Source organism: Dreissena polymorpha, chromosome 15, assembly GCF_020536995.1.
Source record: "Dreissena polymorpha isolate Duluth1 chromosome 15, UMN_Dpol_1.0, whole genome shotgun sequence".
NCBI lineage: Eukaryota > Metazoa > Mollusca > Bivalvia > Myida > Dreissenidae > Dreissena > Dreissena polymorpha.
The window spans coordinates 50,262,271-50,277,273 of NC_068369.1; the positions used below are offsets into that span (position 1 = coordinate 50,262,271).

At 34.4% G+C, this 15,003-nt stretch overlaps 1 long non-coding RNA gene across 1 annotated transcript; it reads left to right on the forward strand.

The window, feature by feature from the left end:
- Positions 1–13,334: 13,334 nt before the first annotated feature.
- On the forward strand, positions 13,335–14,622 carry LOC127859546 (uncharacterized). The gene is made up of 3 exons (XR_008039438.1): positions 13,335–13,774; positions 14,047–14,249; positions 14,548–14,622. It is a non-coding gene; the product is annotated as an uncharacterized LOC127859546 (long non-coding RNA).
- The last annotated feature ends 381 nt before the right edge of the window (positions 14,623–15,003 follow it).

The window sequence follows — 15,003 nt, forward strand, 5'->3', positions numbered from 1 at the left end:
GGAAAGATACTCCACAATTTTATTATGAGGCTGAAAAGATATTGAAGATTTTATTTCAACAAAGTTCTCTTTCTGATATTTTTCAAATCGCTGAATTTTTTCCTTGCATTTAATGCTGGCTATAAGAGATAGTTCCTGCTTGTTTTTATCACCAATGTTGTGAATAGCTTCTCCAAGTTTTTTTAATTCATCTTGAAGAGTGGAACATTTGTCGATATCCCGATCAAGAGGGGCTTGCAGTTTGGTCAGTGTATCTTTCAATTCCTGCATTGCCTTTTGTTCAAGCTTGTTTAAGGCTGCAATTATTTTTTTACGATTTTCCTGTATTTTGTGTAACTGCTCATCATATGAACTTAGCAGAGTCTGAATGCTATCCTCCTGGTTTTCTTGAAGCTCCTTCAGTTTTGCCAAAGTAGTTTGGATAGTAACTGATACTTGTTTCAGGTCTGTGCGGGTATTTTTTACCAAGTCTGATAAAAGAATCACCGTTTTGCATGTCCTGTAAAAAAAATCATATTGTTTTGATAAAAACAAATTTTTCATAAATTAAGCAAAATATTTAATTTTTACAACTTGATCATTTGCAAATCTGGAAATTTTAAGTAACACAAATCTTCATTGATTATCTTTATTAATTGTTTAATAAATGCAGGAAAATGATAACTTATATCATTTACCTCAAACTAGACTCAAGCGTGGTATAGTTTCATGTGTGTACATGTAGTCTTAACCCAAAGTTAGGTTTTAAGTGCATCAGACTATTAAAATTACCCACTTAAAAAGAAGTTCATCAATGAAATAATATTAGGTTATTGATAGCGCAAGAAATGGCGGTTTCTTCAAATAACATATTTTCATTCCTATTCTTTACACTAATTTTTTGGATAAGTATTAAAGTTCATTTCAAAGCAGTTTAAAACCATACACTTTCTGTCTTTAATGTTTTTATGACAAATGAGATATAAAAAAATACCTGTGATTCAGAATAGCACATTTATTGCAGCACAGCTGGCTATGGTCTTCGCAAAACATTTCATTGTTTTCTTCTTTATGAACATCACATTTAAGAAGAAAATCTTCCATCTTCTTCGCAACTGGCCATTTCTTCATATCTCCTCTTCCATGAGGGGAATGTTGCGTAAACAACTGGCTGTGCAAGTCAATACATTTGCTGCAGAAAAACTTCACGCAGGATTCGCAATAATAATCAGCTGATTCCTCTTGTTTCTTTTCTTCGCAGGTCGAACACAAGAAGTCTAGGACCATGTCAGATCCTTTTTCAATAGTGGGTTGCGAAAAGGTTGCCATTTTGTTGCCCACTGAAGCTTTTGATGTCTAAATCTTTGATTTAACTCAAATAATAAGGTATCTTGTCTTATTAATTATCAAACTAAACAAAACACACTAATCTAGCTATTGTCCAAAGTTTATCAACAAGTAATGTCCAGTGTAACAAAGTCAAATACAAATCAATCTGAAGTTTTTTTGCAAGGTTTTAACCCTAGTAAACAAAGTACTTGTGTCACTGGTCATGTGACATAAAACAATACTGGCCTAAGTGGCAAAGATTTGTTAAACAATTGGCTTGTGCGTGCATACAAAGAATAAGTATCTCAATTCAAGGAACCAATAAAAAAAGCATCCAGGCTAACTTTGTTACAATGGTATTAACAAGAATCATCTATCTGTATTCTTTGAAACAATTAATTTGTAAGTACCACCTCCAAAAACAAAAGACCATATATCTGTATTTTTTACAACAATTAATTCGAAAGTACCTTCTTCAAAAACAAAAGAAAATTTATTGCAGCTTAAGTGATAACATAATTGGCAATATCTTTCTATTTCCTGTTGATTTGTTGTTAACAAAAGTATCATTCAACATAAAATTCTGATATATTTATGTATATAAAATGTAGTAAAATTCCTGTTTTATTTACGTCTGTAAAATCATGTGGATAAGAATTTCAAAGATTAAAACTAGAAATTTCTATCTAAAGTAACAACCACATGCTACTTTGTTGGAAGGCCTTGGCAGTTAAGTTTGAAGAACAGGTTTTCAAACAATTTGCGAGCTTACTACCTATAAAGTTGCATCTTGAACCCGTCATATTAAAGTCAAAAATTGACCCTGACAAAATTTCTGCATGAAGATAAGCGAGAGGGCCAAAGACACTAAGGCACTCAACTTGAACCCACAGGAACCAAACTGTTCAGAGCAGATAGTAATCATCAGGTTTCACAATAAAACAGTGCCCTTCAACCGACAGCCATCAGAGCTCCAGATAAGGGTCGTATTTTCGTAATTAAGTATTATTTTCAAGTCATTTACGTATTTATTTTAAAATCTGGTCGAACTATTAAGAATTACAAAATCAAGTTACGAATATTATGTTTACATCGGTTCGTATCGATTTTTATTGAGTTATTTTCGAGTATTAAAGATCTTTTCGGTACTTATATAGAATGCTTACCGGGTTTGTTAAACGAAGCGCATTTTTTCCAATAAAAGCGGCGTGTACAGTCTATCTGTCAAAAAAATGGCTGCGCCCAGATGACGTCCTAAAAAAACTGCAAAGCGTGCAAAAAAACCGCTCTTTTAACATATTGTACGCAAAGCGAGCCGAAGTTGAATGTTAAGAAAGACATTATAGAACAGATCTTATACGATGACACCCATTATTATTTATTTTAGGTCATTTAGAAAAGTTAAGAATTATTATCCAAAACTTAGTAGTAACGTTAAGAATAAAATTTCAGAGTTAAGAATTATTTTTGAAAATCTGGTAGTAACGTTAAGAATTTCACAAAACCTTATCTGGAGCTCTGGCCATGTTTCATAACAAATCACAATCCTATTAAACTCAGTTTAGATATCATAACATATTTTTTAAATGAAAAATTTAGTGAGTTTTATTATGACCAGATAAGAAAAACTTCCCTGCCTCGTGGTAGTGATGTTTTTTAATTAAGCAGAATCATATGTTCCTCTGCAGAGAAAACATTAGAACTAATCTTCAGACAAAGAGTGACAAGTATTGGGCAATAATGTGACCTCATGAGTGTTTAAAAGCTTTTCCTTCTATCTGACCAAATATCCGTATATCTGGCTTCTCATATGACTCGGAAAACCAAACGTTCATTGCAGTACCTTAGCAAACGGTAACAAGAAACCGTCGGAGACGGGTGATGCTCCCCCAAATTTTTTTTTGTCACAATATTGCACTATATATTCAGATAACAGGAAACGTCTTGAGGGCACAGTAGTTGGGGGGACAAGTATTTTTATATCTAAAATTTCAAAGGGCCATAACTCTGTGAAAAATCATCCGACCAGAACCCGCTGATAATATGCACATCTCCTCTTGGTAGTGAAGCTTCCCATAAAGTTTCATTGAATTCCGGTAATGAGTTGTTGCTGAGAAATAGCTCGGACAAGAATTGCACTATATGTACAGTTAATGGAAAATTTCAAAAATTTAAAAGGTCCATAACTATGTTAAAAATCATCCAACCAGAACCTTCTGATAATATGCATATCACCTTTTAGTAGTGAAGCTTCCCATAAAGTTTCATTGAATTCCGGTTATTAGTTGCTGAGAAATAGCCCGGACAAAAATTGCACTATATGTACAGTTAATGTAAAATTTCAAAGGGCCATAACTCTGTGAAAAATCATCCGACCAGAACCTGCTGAATATATGCACATCTCCTCTTGGAAGTGAAGCTTCCCATAAAGTTTTATTGAATTCCGGTCATTAGTTGCCGAGAAATAGCCCGGACAAGAATTGCACTATATGTACAGTTAATGGAAAATTTCAAAGGGCCATAACTCTGTGAAAAATCATCCGACCAGAACCCGCTGATAATATGCACATCTCCTTTTGGTAGTGAAGCTTCCCATAAAGTTTCATTGAATTCAGGTCATTAGTTGCTGAGAAATAGCCCGGACAAAAATTGTGCACGGACGGACACACGCGAGGAAGGACGGACGGACAGACGAAGTGGCGACTATATGCTCCCCCCAAAATAAATTTTGGAGGAGCATAAAAATAATGAGTCAACATTTAAACGTGCAGCTTGAATGCAAAGACATCTATGTTGCTAACAGACTAAGGAAGTATATTCCAAACAAACATAGATCTGTGATTGTTAAATTTGTGCGTCAACAAATAAAATATGATGTCATGAAGAGCGGAAAACTATTTCAGAGCACAGGCATTTATATCAACTAGGTCTTGACAAAAACAAACGCAGAGGTGCTAGTATCCCTACATCTCATAAATCCTGGCCGTGTCGAAAGATACTTTGACTTGGTATTTCATTTGGTAATACAATGTTTAAAACTAAAAGACCAAGCTAAACTTACCTTTATGAATAAGACTTATTTATTTCTGAATATAATTTAATATTTATTTTTGCGGAAACGAATGTTGTTTGCTGGTTTCTATAGATATATGATTACGGAATACTTTTGTCTGTTTCGTTATGTAACGTTATGTACGGAATGCCTCTGACAGGTTCGTTAGAACAAAAGAATAACGCATTTTTCTTACCACGTGATATTACATCATTCCTCCTTTTGCAAATTGCCTGTGCTTGCGTTCAGATCGCCAAAAAACCCCACCCACCGCAACCTGATCAATATCGAGACTGGTCCGACATCCACAGTTTAAGATGCACAGAGTCAATTTGAAACCATATCTTGCGAAAATATGAGCCGCGTTCTGAGAAAACTGGGCATAATGCATGTGCGTAAAGTGTCATCCCAGATTAGCCTGTGCAGTCCGCACAGGCTTATCAGGGACGACACTTTCCGCCTTAACTTGATTTTCGGCAAGGAGGGACTTCCTTGAAATTAAAAATACCATAACAGGGCAAAGTGTCGTCCCTGATTAGCCTGTGCGGACTGCACAGGCTAATCTGGGACCACATTTTACGCACATGCATTAAGCCTAATTTTCTCAGAACAAGACACATATGACCTAAACATTTGAGTTATAGGAGTCTGCCGGCAAGTCCTTTATTTCCAGTACATGTACACCCACTCCTGGCGGGCTCCTAAAATCCAATGGCCGACATCCAAGCCCATTTTGGTGCTGGGGCCAGGCAACATCCTCACAAACGATCAAGATCGGGCCAACCTTGGTCTTGTACAACTGGGGCGCTTTTCGACGGACAGCGTAACACAGCGCTTGGAATGTCTTAAGTGCTACAGCTGACCAACGCACTGTCCCCTGTTTATATAGTGAACATGCATTTTCCCGGTGACCAACGCACTGTCTTGTGTTTATATTAGGGATGGCAACGAATACCGATTTCGGTATTCGAATATTCGGTCACCCTTCCGAACGAATATTCGGATATTCGGTCAACATCTGTTGGAAAAAAGTCAACTTTGTTTACCGTACCATTACTCCATGAATTCTACTTTCGTTTTTACCGGAAGTTCACCGGAAGTGACTAAATATTGACACAGCGTTGCCGTCGCTAATTCGAAGCTGATTTTGTTGATTACTTTTTAAGTTTTTATTGTTAAAATTGAATGACAAAAACTGTTTTAAAACTATTAATATCGTACATCAACAATAGAACGAGAAACATAATATTACATGACGACAAAATAATTACATGACAAAACAGTTATATCTACATATAATTAAAGCTGAACTTAAACGAATTATGTACATAGCCACAACACACTTTAAACCTGTTAAACAGACTAAACAGTCAGTCTTTTAAAGTTGCCACGTTTAAAAGACACTTGGATCGGCGACTTCTTATCGGATGATGTCGTGAAATACTTCCAAGCAGCGGAAGGCGTATGTGGCATTTTGCTTGGACAGATATTTACTTTATGCGTGTAACAATTATAATATTTCAATTAAATGAGGGTGCAATACCAAAAACATTTCTTTAAGTATAATACCTGATTGAATATTGAGTAATTAATTAATGTTTGAACCATACGATACGCGAATACTCATTAGAGGTTGAGTAAATTATTTTCTAAAAGCTTTTTTGATTGGACAACGTGATTATAACCATACGATCTGTTTTGTTTTTCACACCAAGTCGGCTCTTTCTTTACTCATTTAATCTTTGATCATTTTAAATGTAATTCGAGTTATTAAATCAAGACGGGTCGGTGTTTTAATTGCCATACGGTCTTATTTGTTTTTTACACAAAGTTAGCTTTTCCTTTACTCATTTAATCTTTGATAATTTTAAATGTAATTCGAGTCATTGGATCAAGTGCAGGTCGGTGTTTTGATTGCAGACGCGATTTGCACCTATCATAATTTTGACACAAAGTGTCTGGCTTTGTTAGCGGGATTTATGACCGGTATACTGTCATCACCATAGCGACGCATTATCGCGCCAACCGGAATAAACATTATGACACGGGGAACAACTTTTTTGACAATGTTTGAAGCAAATTTTACGAATACAAAGTCTTTGAAATTACTCGATTTTTTATTTTTTCTTCCGAATATTCGATTCGGAAAACAGTATCCGAATATTCGGCCCGGGACCGAATATTCGGATATTCGGAGATTCGTTGACATCCCTAGTTTATATAGTGCACAGGAATTTTGATAGTTTTTGTTGCTACCATATTTGAACTTTCAATTTGTCGTCGGTTTTTATGTTTTAATATAATATGTCTGTTATTTGATTGTCATATGAGCCTTTTTTATATTTTAAATATGTCTGGTAATTTTATTGTCATATATGTCTCGTTTATTTTATTTGCCTTCCTGTAGCAGTGCTGGAAAATTCTGTTTGCCGGGGGTCGGATGGGCATGCGCAATTATTCTAAAACATTTATCTCTCGAATGGACTCTGGCCTACATGCATAGTATATCAACCTAGTCTTTTTGGTAATTCCAAGTCATTAACGATTACGCTTTAAAAATAGTAGCAATACCGTAGGGGAAAAACATTTAGGTGTCAAATAGCTGGTTGAGCGATTATTGGTATTTTAATCTCGGAGTAAGTATGAGAAAAGGTGGTATCGCTGGTTGTAAAATTGTGATCGCAAGTGTAGTGATTATTGATATTAAAAGAGTCAAGTAAAAGTGTGATCGCAAGTGTAGCGATTATTGATATTAAAAGAGTCAAGTAAAAGTGTGATCGCAAGTGTAGCGATTATTGATATTAAAAGAGTCAAGTAAAAGTGTGATCGCAAGTGTAGCGATTATTGATATTAAAAGAGTCATCTAAAAGTGTGATCGCAAGAGCTATTCTCAATGGTCAAGCGATTGGCAGAACTAGGTTTAGCCCAGTCAAGTATATGGTTTTTCCTAGTTCGGTCGCTTGATTAGCAATAGCATTTTTTATTTTGGGCAGGCGGTGTTGCTGCTATAACGGCGTTACTTCACGTCTGTAATTGTAACGTGTGCTCATCCACACCCGGTAGGCATATTTTTCAAGTAGCAGGTTTCCACAAGTGAATAGCCGATCTTTCGGGGCTTGTGTGGTTACCACCAGCTGTTTTTTCTGTTTAACGCTGCGGCCTTTCTATCCCACTTTTTTAAATATATAATATATTAAATAGATCTGTTAGTGAATACCTAATGCATTCTTTTACATTTTTGTAATTTTATTGGGAGGCAAAATATATTGGAATCGTGTCATTAAACTTGTTAACTGAAGTAATGTGTTGTTAAATCGTTGCAGTCATAAAATAAATATATTAAATAACGTTACAAAAAATCATTTAATTTGTGTACTCCAAGCCATTTTAATCAATTAAAACATTTCTCACTAAATAGACTGTCATGGCCTTACACAACTCGTGCACAACTTGCAAGCATAATCCTGAATGTAAATATGGGGAACATTCAATCCATACTTTGTAAAATGCTAGTGAAGTTAACGAGTGCCGGGTCAATGCTGTCAATCTAAACAAAACAATTATCAGTGTGTTTTGTTTGTCTGCAGTTTTCATGGCGTCTTTGGATATTGTACAAAATATCGATGTAAAATAAACAACAACTATGTTTGTCTTTATACTGAGAACTATTATTCAACATTAATGTATTTTCATTGTTTTGTTGTTTTTCTTTTTTCCTTCTCACCTTACACATAGTTAATTGTACATGTGTGTTGTTGTTGTTGTTTCTGGAAATTTTTCTACTTTCTTACTTTACATATTGATCAAGCTAGTAAGAAAATCCCATTCTAGATGACGCAATTGCGCGATTGGCTCTATTTTTCCAAAGATCGCTCACATTTTCAGCACGTGTGCGAGAAAATTAGCGCGCTATATATCCAGGAGTACTCTTTAAGATCAAAGCAATGTCTACGAAAATTTTGAGAGCCGATTTACGATTGTCAATTGTATGTTGTGCTTTGACAAAACTAAAGCTCGCCTAAAGGCGAAGAGTTGTTGTGTTGGAAAAATGGATATTGGCCAAAAAGAGCGCACGCTTTGAATGAGCGACAGCACTCATAGGCAGTCAATACCTGCAGTAAAATCATGCAGAGGACGCATGATGTAATTGCTTTAGTGCGTGGTTTTGTAGCAGTTTGTTGGCTTTGTTAAACCTTCCAGTATAACACACTTATCAGACCATACGGTGTACACCTTCAAGATGAAATCGTGGCCAGTTACTTAGAACACTGATGATTGCAACCGAGTGAAATCCCTGTGCATTTCGTCCATATTTTCAAAACATTTATTTGACACGTCAAGCGTTTTAACACATTATAGTTTAATTCATTACACACAACTGTAAACGTTTTGTTGAATTCTCGAATGAGACCAAATTAAATTTGTAATCCACAACACACCTCAGAATTTTAATGTTTATTTCACGTTAACAATTTATCGCTTCAAATAAACAGTTCTCATTCATTTTTTTTATCCTTTGGCTCGATAACAAGAGCGTGAAAATCATGACGTTATACCATTACGTCATCCGCATGGAAAGAGTGAGTGTATCAATTGTTGTATTAAAACTTTTTAACGCTGAGCCCTGCATATCATGAAAGGCATTCAAATCAGTACATGTTGTTGTTTTTTTTATTTAGAAGGATACAGAAATATCATGTGGAAACAAATTTGCGTTTTTTAGCACGGAATGTGCTGTTTTATTTAACAGCATTTCACTGATCTGACAGTATGAAATAATGTTCAAGGTAAAACAATTAAACAATAAAACTAAGGTGTATTAAAATGTATTTAATAATTGCCCCATGTTTCTGAAAAAAAACATAGCCCTGTATTTTTCAAAGTGAGGGGTAAATTTACCCCTCCCTACTTTTGGATTTATAGAAAAGGACCTGCCTGGGTTAGTTCTCTTATTAGACTTTAAAAAAGCATTTGATTGATTGGCATGGTAATTTGTACACAATACCCTTTCCTTCTTTAATTTTTGTCGTACATCACGGATTGGTTTCATGTAATATATTAAGATTCTAAATCAGCTGTTTCTCAGTGTGGCTACTTATCTAATTTGTTCACAATGCGAAAGAAGCTGCACCCAAGGAGATGCCCTTTCAAGTTATAGTTTAATCCTCTTCGCTGAAGTGTTGTCAATTGTATTGAGAGATAACAAGAAAATGAAAGGAATAAGTATTCATGGAATTGAGCATTAAATGTCCCAGTTTGCGGACGATACTGCTATTTTAAGGACAATACTGAACAATCCTTAAATGAAACACTTACTGTTTTCCTGGATTTTGCAAATATTTCAGGTTTGAATGAAAATTTTGAGAAATGTGGACATTCCACAAACTGAGAACATTTAATGCTTCTGCCATAACAATGGCTCGGTTATAGGGCACAAAACTCAGGAATGTGTGGTTAACTGAGCACGAAAAGTGCCTTGAAGTTCCAGAATATTTATTTTTTTTTTCGGGAAAACAATGCACAAAAAACTCCTGATTTTGAGGAAGAACAAGCAAAGTCTTAAATAATCAATTTAACATATTTTACCGCTTTAAAAAAAAATTTCAAGGCAAAAGGTAATTTAATTATGCAATATTTTTCTACATTGGATCAGCTAAACGTATATAATGAGATTGATTTGCTGTTTAAAATTTACTTTTTTCAACCAATAAACAATTAAAAGGTTGACATTACTTCAAGAACAAGTTATTTTACACTCAGGCCACTCCAAATCGATTTGTTGGTCTACGGATTTTTTTGAAAAAAAGTTGAAGAGGCGAGCAAAATTTTTTTTTTTTTTTTTTAAACAGGAAAATTCTCGAGCGAGCGAAGAGCGAAGAATAAAAAAAACAAATGTCGATAGAAAAATATTGCAATATCAAGAGATACAGGTTTAAACAGCTATATTTCAATTCAAATCAATTCTTATACAAAGAATATAATTATATCGACCTCATGTTTATAGGAGTTAGTTGCATATGACCTTTGACCACGAAATACCCTAAATACATGTAAACCATATCATTGAAGTGAGGGACAAATGTTTACCTACTGCTGCTTATATTTGTTTGAAGTTTCAAACAGTGAAAGCTGTGAAAAGGTATACCATGTTGCAAGCTGTGAAAAGGTATACCATGTTGCAATAGCACTTAAAGAGGGACAATCATCACAGCGTTTTTTTTCCTTCTTTGAATGGGTCCGGTAAACGGCCCTGTTCCCAATCGGGACCGGACCTGGTCCCAAAATTGCCGACGGACCCTTCCCAATTTAGAAAGCGGTCTTATCCCAAATAGTTTATATAAAAACGGCCTCGTATCGATTCGAAAATCCCAAATAGACTATCTTTTTTGTCTCAAAACTACTTCAGCGGTTAGTAAACAAGTATTTAAAGGAAACGGTTGTTGTTGTGGTTGTTGTTGTTCTTTTAGAATGAGGCCGACGCAACTTCCGATAGGTGGAGCCACCTAGTTACCAAGTTGACTGTTCCCCGGCTTGCATACATAATGCGGCATTATTGAATGCTGGCGGGGAACCAGTCAACCAAATAAGGCAATAGTAGTAAAATTGACCTTGTTTTGTACGCTTCGATAACAATGTTTCACATGTTCGTGACAGTTGTTTATTGAACATTCTCGTTAAATACAGATTCAATATACAAAATAAAACCCTTATCCGAAAAGAATGATAGATATTTCGAAATGCCGACTTTGACAAAATATTTTCCCGGGGTTTGGTTTTATTCATAGCGACGTCTTTACGTAGTAAACAAACCCAAATATGGAAATCCGAAATCTCGTTTTACTCTTCAAATACTCGTGGCGAAGTTAAAAAGTCAACTACTTCCGACGATTTTGCACACTCGCATCATGGTTTTTATATAAATAGCCAGAAAATGAGTCACAATTCAAAATACTTCTTGAAGAAAGTGAACAAAACGAAATCAGCCAAGCATAAAAGTCTTGAAGACTTTGGGTTTCGTCCTGAACCAAAGAAAATTAAATTCTCCATGAGGTCCGATGATGGTACCCTTCGAGAATTTTCTGCCGAGCTAGTTGGTAAGGCTTGTAATAAGCACGTCACCCTTTGACACAATGTTTTCCACCTAAATTTCTGTTTTCCATTATAACAATGGTCATCTGCTGGTCCTTTCAATTTAGACAATTTACCTCAAATTGCCACACAAAGTAATTGTTTAATTGGGCTTTATGACATTTCAAACAATTTTCAGTTAGATTGCGGCAATACCCATTAATTCTATCTGAAAAACCAGTTCTTATTTTTTTTTTAATAAACTGGTATTTGTTATACAGACTTATGATCTACCCTATCACAGAATGCCATTGATAGTGTATAAAAGCATTGTTTACTACATAAAATAGATTCCAGTTGATGTATTTGTATGATTTTTGATATTTCCCAATTTGATGGATTCACGACGCAAAAATTCCCAATTTGAAGGATTTCGCGACTCAAAAATTCCCAATCTCTAGGGGACAGGACCTGTTCCCAAACAGGTGAAAAAAAACGCTGCATCAAAATGATAATGACAGACAGTCGGACAAAGGTCATGCGTATAATCCATTGTTGCTACCTTATTTTAAAAGGGGCCTATCGATGGCTAGTACGGTATTGTATTTTTCTGAAATAAATGTAAACATTACAAAGAACTTATTTGATGTTTCTAAAATACACGGACCAAGCTGCCCTTGCAAAAAGTTAACCCACTTTCATACCAAAACACACTTAAACCAACATAAAACTGTGTTTTTTCTAAGTTTTTCTGAGCGGAAGTTGGTTTTTGCTAATAAAAGCGAGTTTTATGTGAGCTAAACTGTGCTTAACTGAGTTTAAAGTTGGTTTTTTAAAGTAGATGTGTGTTAAAGCGAGTTTTTTTGCTGTAAGAAGTTGGTTTTTTATGTGTCAAAAGTGAGTCTTTTTATTTATGAGTTGGTTTATGTGTGTTTAAGTGTGTCTTTTTGTTTCATAAGCGAGTCTTTTACAACAGAAGTGGATCTTTTTATAAACAGAAGTGGGTTAAAGCGAGTTTAAGTTGGTCTTTTTATAAATAATTTGAAAGCCGCAACAAGGCTAAAAGACTCACTTTAACACACTTATCAATAAGTTGGTCTTTTGTTTATTAACATAACTCAACAATAAAACAATAATTCTTCAACTAGGTCTTTGTTTCATGTTTATAGCCATATATTATCAAGGTGAATTGTAAAGGGGCTTTTTTACAGCTTGTTTGCCATTGCACCTTTTGTACATTTATGGGCTCCCCATAATTTTAAGGAAACATTGGATAAAAATTGCTCTTTCAGAACATCACAGGTTCACAGATACTATAAAAATGTTAAAATGTTCAAACTTAGTTTTATACCTGAATATGAAATTGTTTGTCTTTCACTTTGAATCAATACATAAATATTAAATATATTATAAGAACAATCACACATCTATAAAAATGTGTATACTTCCATTTAATTCATGTTCTTTGGAGAATTCAATAGACTTACAGTGTGTTTTTTTTATAGATTTTTTGAGGGGGAGAGTGACACTGTTTCTATAATAAATAAAACTAGTTTCAGTGTGAAAGTGTTGATTAATATATGGAAACTTATGTGGGCTTGCCAGCATCAATTATATCTCCTCAACATAAAAACAATAACTATTTTAACTTTCTTATACTGATATTTAACCCCAATACAATTAATGCCTACCACATTGACCTTTAACATACAATTTAAAAGGCAATAAAAATAAATAATATTTATACTATTAATATTATTTGCTAACACCATTCAGCATGTTTTTTTTTAAATATTCACAATTAAATATAATATGCTAAGGGTGCTGTGTATTATTCAATAAATACATATATGTTGGTGTTGAAATCAGTAGATATTTCTCAGATTTAGTAATTGGCTGACACACATAAGAGATTAGCCCCCCCCCCCCCCCAATTAAATCATAAACATTAATTCTTATCACAGTATCAGTGCTCCATCTATAGGCCTAACAAAGGGGTGTTGATAGACTTTTGATTGGCTGAGCCACCATCTATTTGAAAACAAGCGACTTTGATTGGCTGGAGACAGGAAGTTATGTTTTGAAAACAAAGGGGGTTTTCATCAACTGACTTTGAGCTTTAAGGTATAATTGAGTAACATTAAGACTTATAATTCTAGTTTAAAATGTCTTGAATAACTTTCAGCATGAAGTATTGTGTGGTGAAAACAATGTGTATGTACTACAATGTGTAAATCAACAATAAGTTTGTTGCAAAGGAGATTCAAAGTGGATGGTTAAAGTGATATGGTCTCATAATTCATCAACTGCCTGTTATCTTGGAATACTGAAGAACAGTTGTTTTAGGTTTGTATTTTCATTTTAACATCACTTTTTTATTTAGTTTTATATTGAATTAATTATGATCATTATCATATTTATGTATTGTCACTGGGAAATGTAAATGGATAAGTATAAATGTAATGCAATTATAAGAAAAAACAACACCATTTGAATAATTATGGCTGTATTTTATGATTATTGTCATCTTAAATGTTATTTATACCTATTTCTGGTCATTAATGAACAGATTTCTTTCCCACATATTCAATGAAAACTTTTATATTTTAAATTTGAAGGTTAAACTCCCAAGGTGAAATTTACATTGATTGGAAGATTCTTTGGATAGAATATTCCTGCCAAAAGACAGCAGAAGGGGGACTAACTGATGTATGGATTTTGACACCAGATTTTACCCTGCACGAGCAGCCCAACTTGAGTAGATCAGGAGTGGGAAAACCGAGCCCTGTCCTTGACCAAGGAAAGTTGGATTTGTTGAGAGGTAAAACTATACAGGTTTTAGCATTTGAAAGGCGTCACACTTCCGACCAGTCCACACAGCCAAATGAGACCACATATCTTGGTACATTTTCAAACAGTATTTTCTACCACACGTAATTTCTTTTAATTATTTATGACAAGCGTTAAGTCACATGTGATCACAGGATTTAAATTGCAAAAATAAACAAACAAAAACAACAAGCAAACAAACTTGTTTTGATTTAAAATAATAATATTTATAGTAACAAGATATACCATAACAGCAATATTTATCACTTACATTATAAAATATCTTTCAGGACCTGATCTCAAATGAGATCATTCACAAGACGCACCTCGCAAAGGCCATGACAGTATAGTTTTCAGACCTGATCGGCTGGTGACTGCTCTATGAAGTGCTGTTCAACCTCCCCTAAGGGGGAGATTCGAGAGGGTCTCCTGATTGCTGAACACTACGCCATGGTTGGTATGATTCTTTTTTATAGGGAAAAAGGGGATTTAAATATATAGGTGTTCTACTGCCTCCATATTCATTTTGAAACAAACATAATGCAATTGATTCAAATTTGACTCCAGCACATAATCTGTCTTGCGTTAATTTAATACAACTGCTAAAATTTAAGAGTTACTAAAAATTGTGTTTGTGTATAAAAGTTTTGAGAATTTAACACATAGGCAGACAAAAATAACCCCAGTATAAAGTTAACGATCAAGCTCTAATTTTGAACGATATAAAAAATTCAAGCAACAGTAAT